General features: G+C 44.2%; 1 protein-coding gene across 4 annotated transcripts in view; it reads left to right on the forward strand.

Moving 5' to 3' along the window:
* PKP4 (plakophilin 4) overlaps positions 1-15695 on the forward strand; it is a 163746-nt gene that overhangs the window by 215 nt on the left and 147836 nt on the right. The gene's annotated exons all lie outside the window — the stretch shown is intronic.

Consider the following 15695-nt stretch of genomic DNA (forward strand, 5'->3'; position numbering starts at 1 on the left):
CCTAGGGAGGGGGGAGCTGGGTACCCAGCGCTGCGGCGGGCGGAGGAGAAGAGAGTCGACGAGAGGAGCAGCGTGCCAGAACTGCTCCTGGGAGGGAGGGAGCAAGGTGGCCTCCTGTTCGGGCCGCTCCGAAATCCGCGGCGCACATCCTCCTCCTCCAAAACTCCCGCGTACTCTCCCCTTCCTCGCCTCTTCCCTGCCACTGCTCCTCGCTTACCTGCTTCCTCTAAGCCTGCTCGCCCCCTCCTCGTCCCGCTTAAACAGTTTTCCCTCCTGCTCACCTCTCCCCCTTCCCCCGTTTTAGACGTGCTTGGCTCCATTTCTAGGGCCTCCCCTGATGAACATGTTTCCCCTGCTTTCGTTTGGCCACCGACACCCTCTCTGCTTCGGCCGCCTATCCCTTCCTTCCTCGCTTATTCAGCCCCTCGTGCCCTTAACGACAACGCTGCTTAGCTTGTTTCCTTTAATTAACCTGCCCCCCCAATCCTCACATTTACCCTCTAAGTAACCTTTCCCGTTGCTTTTCATCTTTTGCCGCCTTCTGTAAATACGTCTGCCTTCCTTGACTTTCCATCCTACAGCATTAGTCTTTCAACTACTCTTTCCCGCCTCAGTGTCTTTCCCCATCAGTTTCCCTTTTTCTTGTAAGTGGATTCCACCTGAACACTCCTCCGTATTTCGTGTAACAACTTCCCTTATACAAATCCCCCCCCCCATTACTTGCCTCCGTTGCCCTTCCTTGCATAGCTTGGCTTCCTGTATTTAAATATCTACCTTTTGGTACAGCTCCCCAGTAACACTTCCCAGAAAATATTATTCCCACAGAGTATCTTTTATTTAATCTGACTTTCCATTTTTGCCCTGAAATATATCCCCCAGTGTCTCAAAATATTTATCTCCCCTAAAAACTACTGTCTATAGGCATTCTTATTTCCTTTTCTTAACCTTCCTATTCCTTCTCTTTGAGAGCCTTGCCTCATGTCCTTCACCCCAAGAACATTGCCTTGAGCAAATTGCTTCTCTTTTCAGTTTTAGCCTCTTCTCAAAATGAATGTCCTCAGATTTCTCTAAAGCTTTTTCACTGTTAAGCCTACTAGTAATATTGCATTTCAGTTATCTTTTTCCTTTGCATTCTTGAGTCCCAGTAAAATCACACTCCGTCTGTCTGTATAAGCCCCTTCAATACTCTCCCCTGCCTTTGCATGTCTCTTAAACCCTTACAATTCCCTGCCCATTCTTTCTTCTCTACCTTCCCCATGTTGTCATTGTAGAAATTTCTTCCAGCTTCTTTAGTCTCTTCCTTTAAAAGAGGGAGGAAACCCCCCTTTCCCCTTCCTCTTGTTTCCCTGGTTAACCAGCTGCCCCCCTCCCAGCCCTCTAAATTCTTTGCTCTTAACCTGCAGAGTCTCCACTCAGTCGCCCTCGCCCCCATCTTGTATTTTCTCCCATTTGCTTGTTAAAGCCACTTGCAACCCAGCTGGAGGAGCAAATCCACAGAGAGCCTTTAATGTGATCTCTTTGCCCTGGGTTTCCTCAGTAGCAGACTTACAACTACTGTCCCTCTGCAGTCACAGTGTAGGGAGAAGACAGGGAGGGGGCAGCAGCAGTGGCTGCCTGGTTTTGGCTGCATGTTTGAGGAGTGCGACAGACGGCTGTGTGTGTGGACGGAAGCTGTTGGTGCTCTGGGCAAATGAGAAGGCAGGTGTGTGTCTGTGTGTGGGAGGGGGACACGATGTTTGTTCCTGGAGCTTTTAGATAGTGCAGGAATGTGAGGAATGCCTCGGAAGCCCGCTGCAACAAATCGCTTCTTGCCCAGCTCTCTAACAGCCAAAGGTCACTGGACCATCTATCCGGCAGCAAGTCTCTCTGCCTCTGTGCTGAAGAAAGAGTGTGGGAACAGTATCTGTGCTGTGAGCATGGCATTACACAGGATTGGGTTAGATTCCAGTCGCATTGCTCTCCTCAAAGACCAGTTTTGAAGGCCCCAATGATGAGGATTGGTCTGGCCTATCCCTGCTGAGCAAAGCTAAGGTTTGATTGCCCCCTCCCTTTCAAATGTTTGGGGATTGTGCCAAGTTCTTATTCAGGTATCATCTAGGTTAGTGCTGTAGCATTTTGCTACATATTTCAGAGCAGAGCTATAGAAATTGTTTGCTGGGAAAGCTTTGAGGAAGATGAGGAGAGGATGGACCAGAGGAAAATACATTAAATCTGTACGTCATTAAGGAGTGTTGTACAATGTATATTGTATTAAATGCTGTACTCAAAAAACATCAGCTGGAGATGTCTTCAAATGGAGCTTTTATGGAGCATTAGAGAGAGAGCTGCTTCTTATCAATACTGAACTGCATGTATACCCATATAATGTCCATCAGATTAAAGAACAGAGAAGCAGTGTTTTACCAGAGATGGGGCAGAGGGAACTGTCTGGTACCGTTAAATTACTGGGCGTGTCAATTACTATTTCAAACAACACAGACGGGCAGCAGGACACAACAGTTGCCAACATCTCTTTCTCCAGGTTTATGTCTGGTAGTACTATGTATTATGTCTATTCATCTATTCAGACTGCTGAAGCCAGGTAACTTAACATTTGTGAGCAGGAGGCTTGGGCCAAGAGGTGGGCTGGGAGAGACAAAATATCTCAAAGTTTGGAGCACAGTAGTTCAGCTGTAGGTAAAAGGGAAATGTGCATGTCTGAACATGTTCTAAAAGTAGTTGCTTTCTGTTGGTTTTTTTTCTTACTGCCAGATGAAAGAAAATAATTACAGTCCTTAGGTAAGAAGAAATTGTAATGGTAGCTGCCAAAGCAAGTCCCAGAGCATATCACATAGACTGCTGTTCTGACATGTTTGGGGCAGTTCCTGCAAATAGGACATCGTGGTTTGGCTATTACATTTAATTGAAAGGTGCCTGTGCATAAGCATTTTAAAAATTATAATATACCCTGCATCAAAACAGGTATGGCTGATACTCTGGTGAAGTGGCTACATTTGCAAGGTTTGAAGGGATCTGCAGTCATGTATGCTAAAAACTATTTTATAGGTGATACGAAGTTTTTTTTACTTTAAAATAGTGTCACACATACACACACACACAGAGAGACATATGGGTTGTGCAGTTTTACTACCACAAGAATATTTCCTGTACTCAATATAGAGTGATGGTAGGGATAGAACAGTGTGTTTTATTCAAAAGTAGTGTTCCTAGGTGACTCTTACACACGTAATGCTTTATAACTGATGCAGTAGCATTGTACCTCTGATTGCATGTGTTAACATGTTCAGATGGATGCTCATAATGGTTACATAGAATTGGGAAGCAAATGATTTGGCAGACAACATATTCTTCCTGTATGAGTAAAGGGTGCTGAGTGATACTGAAATGAGCTAAAAAGGCATTTGAAAAATTGTATAGGGATCCTTAAGGTTTCTTGTACTTCAGTGGTTACCAATATATTTAAACTCTGTAAGCCCTTTATAAATACATGTATGTGTATTCTTAACACTCTCCCTTTCCCAGGTTATCTTAGCTGCTCTGTAGAGTTAATATCCTTTACCCATTCTCTGTTGATGTTGGTTATGACCTGTGAAGCCTTATATGGCTTGGGACAAGGCTACCTGAAAGACCACCTTCTCCCATAGCAGCCTTTCTGGGTCTTACGTTCTTTGGGACAGACCCTCCTTTTGGTACTGCCATCTTCAGAGATATGTTTGGTGGTGATGCAAAAGAGCACTTCTTGGTGGTTGCTCTCAGGCTATGGAACTCCTTGCCAAGGGAGGCTAGGTTGGCTCCCTCTCTGCTGTCCTTCTGCCAGCAGGCAAAGACGTTTTTATTCCAGCAGGCCTTTAGGGTGTAAGTTGGTCTGTTGGGTTGGGTGCTGTTTTTATTCTATTATTGTTGTATGTTAAGTTCCTATGATCGTAAACTGCTTTGAATGCCATTTTCTTGGTAGAAAAGTGGGGTATAAATAAACAGCTATAAGCGTTACCTTTTCCTTGATGCTCTTCCTGGTGTCACCATTCCCAGCTAGAGAGACTATTTCATCTGATGTTTTGTTTTAAATAGCAGTGTCTCTCTCTCTTGCTGTTTAGGTACTGTGTTTCAGGTAATAAAATGAATTCTTGGTCATACAGCACATAAAGTAGTAGTATTTCTTCAAGAATGTTTGAGGAAAGTGATCTTGAAATAAGTTTTGTAAGAGCAATCCAATAAGACGTTTTCTGTACTGAAAGATGACACGCATTTTCCGGGAATAGTTGTAGTACTTTACGGTATGACAAACTATTCTTTTTATTCTAGAGATCTTCATTATCATGGTAGATCTTAATATCATAGGCTTAATAAACCTGACCGTGATCACAAGGATGTTGGTGTCAGATGTTATTGTTTATAGCCAGTGGCCATTACAATATAAATCACAACACAAAAACAATATAAATCACCCAAAACTAGTGTGTTTTTCCTGTCAGGATATCCTTCTTGGCATACGCTTTGTGCAGTGCAACCAGCTATTCAGTTACATGCCAGGATTGCTTTGAGATACTTGGGGGGGGGGGGTAAGGGGGTGGGAAAAGACTACATTCTATCCTTTGCAAGCAACCAATTTCCCTTTTGTGATCTGCCAGTATTATAGAAGCTTTAAAAGGATGTGTTACCTGTACTGTATCCATTTAGATCATGCATTGAAACCATGAACTGCCATTTTAAAAAGCTACACATTTTCGTCTATATGCAGACAAGTGATTTAGCTGGCAATTTAATAACATTTTCACTAGCTGGTTCTAGTAAGGGCAGGAATTCTTATCTGCAGAATCTTAATCTTATTTTGAGCCTGTAAGGAGAAATAAAGTAAACATGGATAGCTAGATTAACCCTTGATAATACCATTGTAGACTTACTAGTCAAGACTGGTGTTGCATGCAGTCACAGCTGTTTATTAAAGGCTGAGATCTACACGCTCACTTTGGATACTTGGTAGCAGATCAGAAATAATTTCCCAATAGCAGTTGTGATATGACTACTATGTTCATATAGTTACCAGCAGTAAAGAAAGCCAGCTGGCTTAGAGGCTGCATGATACTTTGATCTGTCCATTAGAACATAAGAGGCCTGCATGATATAAGACCCATGAGCTGATTGCACCCCCACCTGAGGAATTCCAAATACCCATTGTTTGTGGTCCTTTCCGGCATCTTTCTGGAACCCACTATTTATCAGAAGTGGGAGTGGGGGTGAAAGAACGCCTGCATTGCTCTCCCTCCTCCCTGATTCTAGGGGCTCCTAGTGGAGTTCATGCCGGTCTTCCAGCCTGTTGCAGCCAGCCACCACAATGCATTGTCTGCCTGTGTCTACTTTCCTGGTATGGCCTGCCTGGAAAGCAAAAACTGTGTTGTGTACTTTTGCCTTTGAACTCTGTGAAGAATAGAGATGGGTAGTGGAGGGGAAAGATAGAAATAGAGCAAAAACAGGAGACTGAAAGAAGATATGGGGTGGGAGGAAAAAGCATAATGAGTAAGGGTGTGGAAAAATCTGTAATGGTGCAGAGAGACATGTGGGTATGGGGAGACCTGTAGGATGAGGGGAAAAAAGGGGAAGAAGATGAAAGATTGAAGGGCAGATAACTCTGTGAAATGGGGAAATGCCTAGAAGATGGTATACAGAGAGAAGAGGAGGAGGTAGCTAAGAAATGGAGCTGCAGAGACACCTGTGATGGGGAAACCAAACTAGGGAGTAGCTGAGACTGAGGTGTACTGAGATCAGTGGGCAAGACCTATATTTAGGTTTGTGGAGGCTCTCAATTAGTATGTCTTCCGTATATGCTGGAGTGTAGTTTGAAGTGGACTAAAATTATTCATAGCATAGTTCCAAAATTAAGTTTCCACATTTTGGTCCTTGGTAGGGCAGCTAAAACGTAGGCTTCAGAAACAGTGAAAAAGCCACCCACTGGCTTCTGCTCCTGAATTGCATTAAAAATATCTACTATTATTAACTGCATTATATTATGAATGAGTCTGTCCAAAATTTGCACTCATCTGAGGCCCTGCTGTGTGTCAGATATCCTAGAGAGGTGAGATTGATGGGCATTCATAACAGGGACTTTTGTGTAGCAGCACCCCAGTTGTGGAACTCCCTCCCCAGGGAGATTAGGCTAGTCTTCTCCTTAGTGTCCTTTAGACAACTGATAAGGCAATATTGTTCTACCAAGCTTTTAACAGTTAATGCCACCCTTCATTTTTATCATTAAATCTTGGTTTTAAAATGTATTTACTTCTTTGTATTTTTAATGTACAGTAACAATACAAAGATTCAGCTACATCAGCTTGAGTACTCATTGAGAAGAGGGGTGATCCAACAATATTCCTAATAATTTTGTATTAGGTGGATTGCTGAATTGAGTTTGTGCTTTGGGGCTACTCTTTTCCCCCCAGATATTTGGAGGTCTTCAGCACGTGCTCAAGTTTGCTTATTAGCAGATCTAGTGCTGCTGTGGATGGGGTAACAAATGGTTAAAAAAAATGGTGTGTCGAGAGACCCATAATGGTACAAGAATAGGAGTGCAATGGGATGCATAGAGGAAAAATAGTGAGTAACTGAGTAATGGGGTGCTACAGGGAGACTTGTGTGTAGGAACAGAAAACCAGGGTTACTGCTGAGAGATTAGAATGCAGACCTGTGGTGGTGCAAAGAGAGGAGAGAGCATGCACACTATGAGGTACAGAGAGAAAAGAAGGGAGGTTAATAGAGATTCAGAGAGGCGTATAGCAGTGCAGAGAAAAGAGCGCGCAGGTTGGGAGATGCAGAGAAAAGGGCGGTTAATGGAGAATGGGTTAAAGAGAACACACACAAGTTAAAAAAAAATGTTTTCTGTGGTTGATGTAGTGATTCACCCTCTTAGAAAAAATAATAACTTAAATGTAGTCCTGAGGGTAATTTGAATGGTGCTACCCTATATTCGAGGAACGCACTAAGCTTAAATTCCTGATCCGTTGTTTGAAGTTGAAAGAGCTACTTATTTTGAAGGCTGTATATTACTTCCATTTACTTCTCTGTTACAATGGAAGTTGGGAAACGCCTTTTAACCTCCTAAAAATTAATTCTGATTTTTATATAAAGCTTACATATGCATCCAATATGCATTTGTAACAGATAGCTGAAACCAAAACTTGACTAATTTTATTCATATTGTGCTTGTGGCAATGAAGTTTCTGAAGCTAACTGAGCAGGTGTGATTGTTCAATGATCAGTTGCTCAGGGAACAAGGTAGTTTTCAGTCCAGTTTCTGGGAAGGGAAATTGCCAGTTTGGCTGGGATAACAATCTCCCAGGGGATGGAACGTGAGGCCAGTGACGGTTGAGAATGCGGCTTACAAAAAGGAGTAGCCAAAACAGGTAATTCAGGCAAGGGGCCTCTGAAGAAACTTCACAGTACTTAAGCTGCTGAGGTGTAGGCTGCATCAGTACTCAGAATGGTCAGGCACTTGCGGAAACCTATAGACTGGCAGGGAGTTTACTGTTGATTGAAGGTAATATGACTTTTTCCAATGGGAGTGGTGTCTTATGACAGCAGTGGCAAGATGGTCACACTTAACTTCCTCTGCTGCCACCAAGCGCCTCTCATTTTAAGAAACTGATCAACACAGCAGCTACTGGAGCAAATGCCCAATAAAATGGTCACCGGAAGGCATGGTGTGCAACTCTCTTGAACTCTTTTTTTGGTCCTGTCATCACCACCAAGAAGGATGGAGCATGTGAGGGGGAAAAAAGAACATGAGAGTTCTCCTCCACTACCACTGCATGCTTCTTTCTTCTCTTCACATCCTTTCCCAACAGTCAGTGCTGAATGCAGAAGCTGCTGCCACGGTTGGCTGTGCGGTACCTCCCCCTCCAATAAGTCTGGCCATAAGTAAACATGACCAGGGTAAAGGTAGTGGGGGTGTCCTTGGTAGCTGTAGTTCCTGCACTTGGCACCAGCTGGTGAGAAGGGACGAGATGAAGGATGATGTGCCCCAGCTTGAGAGGAGGAATTCTGCCTTTCTTAAAATGAGGGGCTATATGTTATGGGAAGGAGAGGGCCAGAAGGGTGCTAGAGAGGGTGGTCAAAAGAAAGAGTAGCTAAAATAAATGAGGTAAAGTAGGCAGTGGCTTGAAAATCAGGGGCCTGAGGAAAAATGGGTGATAGAGACATGGAGTAGGAAGCAAAAGGAATCAAAGAGAAAGTAGGGACAAACTAGGAGGGAGTTTTGCATTTGCAGGAAGGAAGAAGCCAGGCCGGGGGAGGGGGCGGTCAAGGGGATGCTAAGTCTGTGCTCTTGAGCAGACTTTCTAAACCTGGTGCCCTCCAATGTATGACTGTCGCAATTGGGGATGATGGGAGTTGTAGTCCAACTGAAGGATACCAGGTTGGGAAGTCTATTCTAGAGCCTGGCAGGGAAATTTTGCTGTTTATGGCTTCTATTGTCGCCGTAGTGTTGTGCTCTGGCAACCCTGGAGGGGAAATTAGAGTCAGGAACAAGTGTAAGTTCACATATTGACCCTACTTGCATGTAATGCTGGCAGTTCTGGGTTGTTTAACTCAGGAATTGTGGGGACAAGCGAAACCACACTCATCACTTCCACCTGGGTTGTTTTGTGATGTCCAAAGTCAGAAAGTCTGGGTTGCTTATGCGTTAAACAGCCATGAGTTAACTCAACAACAAACCATGGGCACTTGTTGGGCTCACTCTGGGTTGTTTAACCCGTAAACAATCCAGAGTTTCTAGATTCGAATTAAAAGCAGAAGCAACAAGCACGTGGCTTGCTTGTCCCCACAATTCCTCAGTTAAACAACCCAGGAATTGCCAGCTTTATGTGGGAACTGGGTCATTAGCTTGAATTAACTTGGCTGTAGGGTTCTAGTACGTCTGGATTGTTATTGGCAGGCTAGAGTACCAACAAATTTGAACAGTTTTAATCCGATATCTGAATAGTTTCTTCTGTATAGGTAAGCAATGTCTAAGCGAAATAGATAATGCACCTGAGTTACTTTAATATTACTTCTATTTTGGGTAGTGTTCTACCTACTGGGTGGGAAATACCTGTAAAATATAAACAGTTCTCATAGTTGGCAAATAATTGACAGGTGTTTGGCAATTTCACAATCCAAATCCTAATTTCTTCCTCTGGTTAGTCTCAGAACTGCTGCTTCCATGTGGCTGTTTCCATGCTACTTCAGTAATGCATGTAACAGGAAGATTAGGAGGAGTGAATGGCATGGTTTCTTCCAGCACTTAGTGTGTCATGCATCATAACTACACAACTTCCACATTTCCTAAGTTATTGGTGCAGTATGGGAAACATCCCACAGCAGCAGTCATGCCAAGTAATAGAAGAACGACCCTACATCCGCTCTCCTGTGCTGGATGATTACATTGTAAAGAGTAAGGCTCCATAAATTCTAGATAAAGGATATTCCTTTAATCAATCAATCAATCAATTAATTAATTGAATACCCTTTCATTACAAAAACATTATAACTCATATGTTCTCAAGTGGTTGCTGTGCTGTCTCAAAACAGATTCTTCTTTATTGGGTCGAATGTGTATATGTGCTACTGAGATAAGATAACTAACAGTTCAGTCCTTTGCATGTCAACTCCCTGTTCCTTCACCGTTGCTACAGCAGCCTATCTGGCCTTGGGAAGGGCTCATTATTTCCGGCTCCCTGAAACAGCTGAGGACCTGGTTCCCTGGGGAGTGTTTGGTATCCAGCCATTGGCTGTCCCTCCAGGAAGCCTGGACTTAAGGGAAGCCGACATGGGGGAACTGCTTCGGGGGGCCAGCGAGGGTCATATCTCTTGGTTTTTCTCCCTTCTCTCTGTTTTTCCCTACTTTCTCTTCCACTTGTGGGATTTGGGAGTTGTCTGGAGGTTGGGTGTGTGTGGCCTTTGAATGTGTTTCGTTTGTTTTTCCGGTTAGGCTCTTTGTTATTTTATGAGTTAAATATTGAAGGTGAGAGGGAAGTGATTTTATACCCCAGGGTGAGAGCCTGCTGGTATTGAATTGTGCCCCCCCCCCAGGTGAGAGATGGGAGGGAAGTGTTAGGTGTGTATTCCAGGTGAGAGATGAAATGTTGGGCTTGACTGTGTTTTATTCTGCTGAGTGTTGCTGAGTTTGACATCTTTTTTGAGACAAAGTCAGCATTATGTGTATAGGGGAGGCAATAACAGTGGTTGGGGGAATGGGGAGATATGGTGCTGGCAGAGCAAAAACTCATAGGAGAAGGGAGGGCAGGTATATTACACTTATCCAGCCTTCTGGTTGCCCTGTCAGCCCAGGTACCTTGGGGAGCAGGCCAAGCCACCTGCAGAATCTTTGCCTGCTCCTTTGCAATATCTTATTTATTTATTTATTTATTTATTTATATATTTCATTTCTATACCGCCCAATAGCCGAAGCTGTCTGGGCGGTTCACAAAAATTAAAACCAAACAGCACACAATAAAACAATTTAAAATATATAGAACATTAAAACCACAATATAACAATACAACCACAATAAAACCTAGCAGCAGTGCAGGAGTGTAAAATACAGATTTAAAACAGCAAAGCTAAAAGTTTAGAAAGCTAAAATGCTAAAATGCCTGGGAAAATAAAAAGGTCTTCACCTGGTGCAGAAAGGAATACAATGTAGGTCCCAGGCGAACCTCACCAGGGAGCTCATTCCAGAGCCGGGGTGCCACAGCAGAAAAAGCCCTCCTCCTAGTAGCTATCCGCCTCACTTCCTTTGGCAGGGGCTCACGGAGAAGGGCCGCTGACGATGAACTTAAGGTCCGGGCAGTCACATATGGGAGGAGGCGATCCTTCAGGTAACCTGGCCCCAAGCCGTTAAGGGCTTTGAATGTTAACACCAGCACTTTGAATCGGGCCCGGAAATGGACTGGCAGCCAGTGCAGCTGGAAAAGTACTGGCGTAAAATGAGCTCGCAGGCCAGTCCCTGTTAACAATCTTGCTGCCCTATTTTGGACCAGCTGAAGTTTCTGGACCGTTTTCAAAGGCAGCCCCACGTATAACGCATTGCAGTAATCCAGACGAGAAGTTATCAGAGCATGGATAACTGTAGCTAGGCTATCTCTATCCAGATAAGGGTGTAGTTGGTATACCAGCCTAAGCTGACAAAAAGTGCTCCGTGCCACTGAGTTCAGCTGTGCCTGAAGTGACAGTTCTGGATCCAAGAGCACCCCCAAACTACGAATGTGATCCTTTAGGGGGAGTGCAACCCCCTCCAGAACAGGTTGACTATCACCTAGCCAGGCAGACGAACCACCTGCTAACAGTACCTCCGTCTTGTCTTAATTGAGTTTCAGTTTGTTTATTGGCCGTCATCCAGTCCATTACCAGGTCAGTCCAGAATAAGATCGAAACCATCCATGATTTAATCGTGGATGAAAAGGCTGACCTGGTATGCATTACGGAGACTTGGCTGGGGGAGATAAGTGGACCTGTATGGATGGAGCTTTTCTTGGTCAGTTACTCCATGGTAGAGCAGGTAAGGAGAAGCAGGCAGGGAGGCGGCGTAGCAGTGGTCCACAAAGTTAATGTCCCCCTGACGAGACTCACTGTGAAGGAACTGGCTCACATCGAGTGTGTACCTTGGCTTTGGGACTAGGGATAAATTGGGGGTTCTGTTAAGTCTACCAGTGGCCCCACTGCCTAACAGAGTCCCTAACTGATCTCATGGAGCTGGTCTCAGAGCTGGTGTTGGAGTTGCCCAGGCTTTCAGTCCTGGGTGACTTTAACATCCCCCCTGGGGTCCAGCTTGCCAGGTGTAGCTCAGGAGTTCATGGCGACCATGACAACAATGGGCCTGTCCCAGGTGGTCAAGGGGCCAACACACGATCACACACTCAGTTTGATTTTTTGCTCCAATTCGGAGAATGATCTGCGGGTGGAGGTCTTATCTGTCTCCACGTTGTCATGGATGGATCACTGTCTGGTCAGGGCTGGTATCATGGCTACTACCCGCCTCTGCAGGGGTGGAGGACCAATTAAGATGGTCTGCCCCCGAAAGCTGATAGATCCACTGTAATTCCAAAATGCTTGGGGGGGGGGGTGTTCTTGGCTGGTGCCGCCGCTGACCCTGTCGAGTCCCTGGTCTCTGTGTGGAATTAAGATCTGACCAAGGTTATTGACATGGTCGCTTCTCTCCTACCCGCTTCCAAACAAACTCCATGGTTTACAGCAGAATTGAGGGAGCTGAAGCAGCAAGGATGATGACTAGAGCTCCGATGAAAGAGAACTCGACTTCAGTCTAACAAGACACGTCATAGGGATCATTTGAAGACCTATGAGGTGGCAATACGTGCAGCGAAGAGAGCTTTCAACTCTACATGTATCATGTCCGCAAACTTGCGCCCAGCTGAGCTGTTCAGGGTGGTTAGGGAGCTGAGTCAGCCCCCTCCCCCCAATCTGATCTTAGAGCCTTTGGTACCTTGCTGTGATGCCTTTAATGAGTTTTTCGTGGATAAAATCTCTCAGATATGAGACAACTTGGATACTATCATGGGGACAGAAATCAACAATGGGGTGTCCAGCAACTCTGCTTGCATGACTTAACTAGATCATTTTCAGCTTGTTACTCCTGATGATGTGAATAAGCTGCTTGGTTTGGTCAAAAGGACAACTTTCCCTCTCAATCCCTGCCCATCCTGGCTTGTAGACCAGGGAGGGGAAATGGTAAAGCAATTTTTGCTGAATATTATTAATGCCTCCCTAAGGGAAGGTAATTTTCCATTGTGTCTGAAAGAAGCAATTGATAGACCACTTCTGAAGAAGCCTTCCCTTGACCCCCTAGACTTTATTAATTTTAGGCCAGTAAGTAATTTACCAGTTTTGGGCAAGGTAATTGAGAAGGCAGTGTCCATTCAACTCCAAGCAGTCTTGGATCAAACTGAATACCTGGACCCATTTCAGACCGGCTTCAGAGTGGGATACGGAGTTGAGACTTCCATGGTCGCCTTGGTGGATGTTCTTCGCTTGGGAATTGATAGGGAGAGTGCATCCCTGTTGATTCTTTTGGATCTCTCAGCAGCATTCAATACCAGTGACCATAGTATCCTTCTGAATCGGCTTTGGGAGTTGGGGGCACTGCTCTGCAGTGGTTCTTCTCCTTTCTCTCAAGATGGTTCCAGATGGTGTCACTCAGGGATAGTTGTTCCTCGAAAAAGGAACTATTATGTGGAGTCCCTCTGAGTTCCACTCTATCCCTGATGCTGCTCAATATCTACATGAAACGGCTGGGGTTGATCATCAAGAGGTTTGGGGCTGAGTGTTATCAGTATGCTGATGACAACTAAATCTATTTCTCCTTAACATCCTTATCCAAGGAAGGTATGACTCCTCTGAATGATCATCTAAAGTCAGTAACGGGCTGGATGAGGGAGAACAAGCTGAAGTTGAATCCAGGCAAGACAGAGGTGCTCATTGTGAAGGGTCCTGATTCAGGAATTGAGGTATGTCAGCCAGTTCTGGATGGGGTTGCACACCCCTTGAAGGAGCAAATTCATAGCTTGGGGGTGCTTCTTGACCCAACCTTGCTCCTGGCACCCCAGGTGGAGGCAACGGTGAGAAGTGCCTGTTATCACCTTCGGCTGATACACCAGCTACGCCTCTTCCTGGATCATGTGGACCTGGTAACGCGCTGGTAACCTCTAGGCTTGATTTCTGCAATGTGCTGTACTTGGGGCTGTCTGTATATTCAGAAACTTCAACTGGTACAAAATATGGCAGCCAGGTTGGTCTCTGAGACATCCCATGGAGACCATACTAAACTGGTTTTAAAATCTTAACAACCGGCTTGGTTGTTTCCAAGCAAAATATAAAGTGCTGGTTCTTACCTTTAAAGCCTTGCATGGTCTGGCTCCAAGGTACCTTAGGGAGTGCCTTCTCCCCTACATCCCAGTCCGCCACCTAAGGTCCTCTGAGAGCTATCTATTATTCCAGGCTATCCCTTTTTAGAACTCTTGTTCCTTTTGCTCACTTTTGTATCCTGTTTTTAAGCTGTGTTTTATTGTTGGATTTAAAAATTTTTTTTTTTAATTCAAGTTGTTTTTAGTTATATGTTTGTATATATTGTCCATATGCTTTTATGTAAATAATTTTTAAACTTTGTATATTGCATTTTAATGTTTTAACTTTGTAAACCACCCAGAGAGCTTCGGCTATGGCTAGTATAGAGTTGATGATGATGATGATGATGATAATAATAATGTCTACTTACTCCCAAGGAAGCGTGTACAGGATTGCAGTCTTAAGCCTATAAGGGTCAGATGATGATCTAGTATATTAATTGTAGTAAAACATTCAGACAAAAATTGTGCCTGGATATCCTCTCAACTTAATGTAAAGTTGTTGGAAACCATTTGTTTTGTTTTGGAACCACAAAATAGAAAGTGGCATAACAAGAACAAGTTGAGATGCCATGAAAATAAGGGAGAATTGGCTCAGAGGGAATGTTTCCTCCAGGCCCAGTTCTCTCCCCCAGTCCTTTCAGCAGCAGTTTGCATCATGACTGTAAGGATCTGTCTTCTCCTAGTCCCTACTGGATAAGGACTAGAATCTTCAATCTGCTGCCATTGATGGAGATCCTCGTCTACCCACTTCTTCTGTCCCCACATTTAAGCAGGCTAAAGTTTGAATAAATGGAGATTGTATGCTGTAGTGAAATAAGATAATTTGAAATGTGGGGATTAGCTGCTCCGCCCCTTCTAAAATCCTCACAAGTTAACCTTCTCCTTAAAATGTAAGGGATTTACTCAGAAAAGCTTTGGCAGTTTTGAGTAGTGTCTAAAGGCTAAGTACACAAGAACTACGAGATCTGGATCTCCTGACATTCTAATTTTAACTTTCACTTTTAAAGAAGCTATGTGGGGAGGGAATCTGACTTTGTTCAGAATAGTGGCACTGGGGATGAAAGGTTTAACCCTGCCCTTTTCTCTGTTTGCCATGTTAATAGCAGTTTTGGAGGAGGGGATGACAAGAAAACGCCATCGATTGGAGGGTTAAGCCTCTCCTGTCTCAACACTGCTGTTCTGATCAATATAAGGGCCTCTCACAGCTGCTTTAAAAGTAAAAATGTCAGGAGATCCCATCACTGATCTCCCACATCTCTGGTAGTTTAATCATAATAATCTGATTAGTGTGATTATTTGGTAGTACAGCTTTAATCATACCTCATATAATATATGTAGAGTTGAAGCTCTAGTCTTGTTACGTGTTATGGACCTATGATAAACTTTTATGCTCATCTCTGTGTCATGAATTTCCTGAAGTTAAAGAAAAATGCTATTTTTGTCAGTAGAAGTATAGGAAATGCATTCATTTTTATAGATTCCCCTCCCCCTCAGGATAGTTACAAAGAGTAAGGGTGCAATCCTATTGATTTCACCCTCAATGACTGGAAGCCTATGAACTCAGAGATTTCTTATCAACCGATACAGGGCAGGAGGAGCAGCGGAGGTGATCTTCACCTCCCTGTCCTCCTGCCCTGCATAATTAGCTATATAGGCTTTTTAGCCTATGTGGCGACTGTGCTTCAGACAGGGAGGGAAGGAGGCTGGCAGAATAGCTCATATCCCGGCCTCTCTTATGTCCTCCCCTCCCTACCCACTGGAACGCCCCCTTTCCCTCCTCTCTGAGGTCGATTTTCCAACCTTGGAAGG

The sequence above is a fragment of the Heloderma suspectum genome, chromosome 1, assembly GCF_057233095.1.
Source record: "Heloderma suspectum isolate Gila_16-S chromosome 1, 16-S_ref, whole genome shotgun sequence".
Classification (NCBI taxonomy): Eukaryota; Metazoa; Chordata; class Lepidosauria; order Squamata; family Helodermatidae; genus Heloderma; species Heloderma suspectum.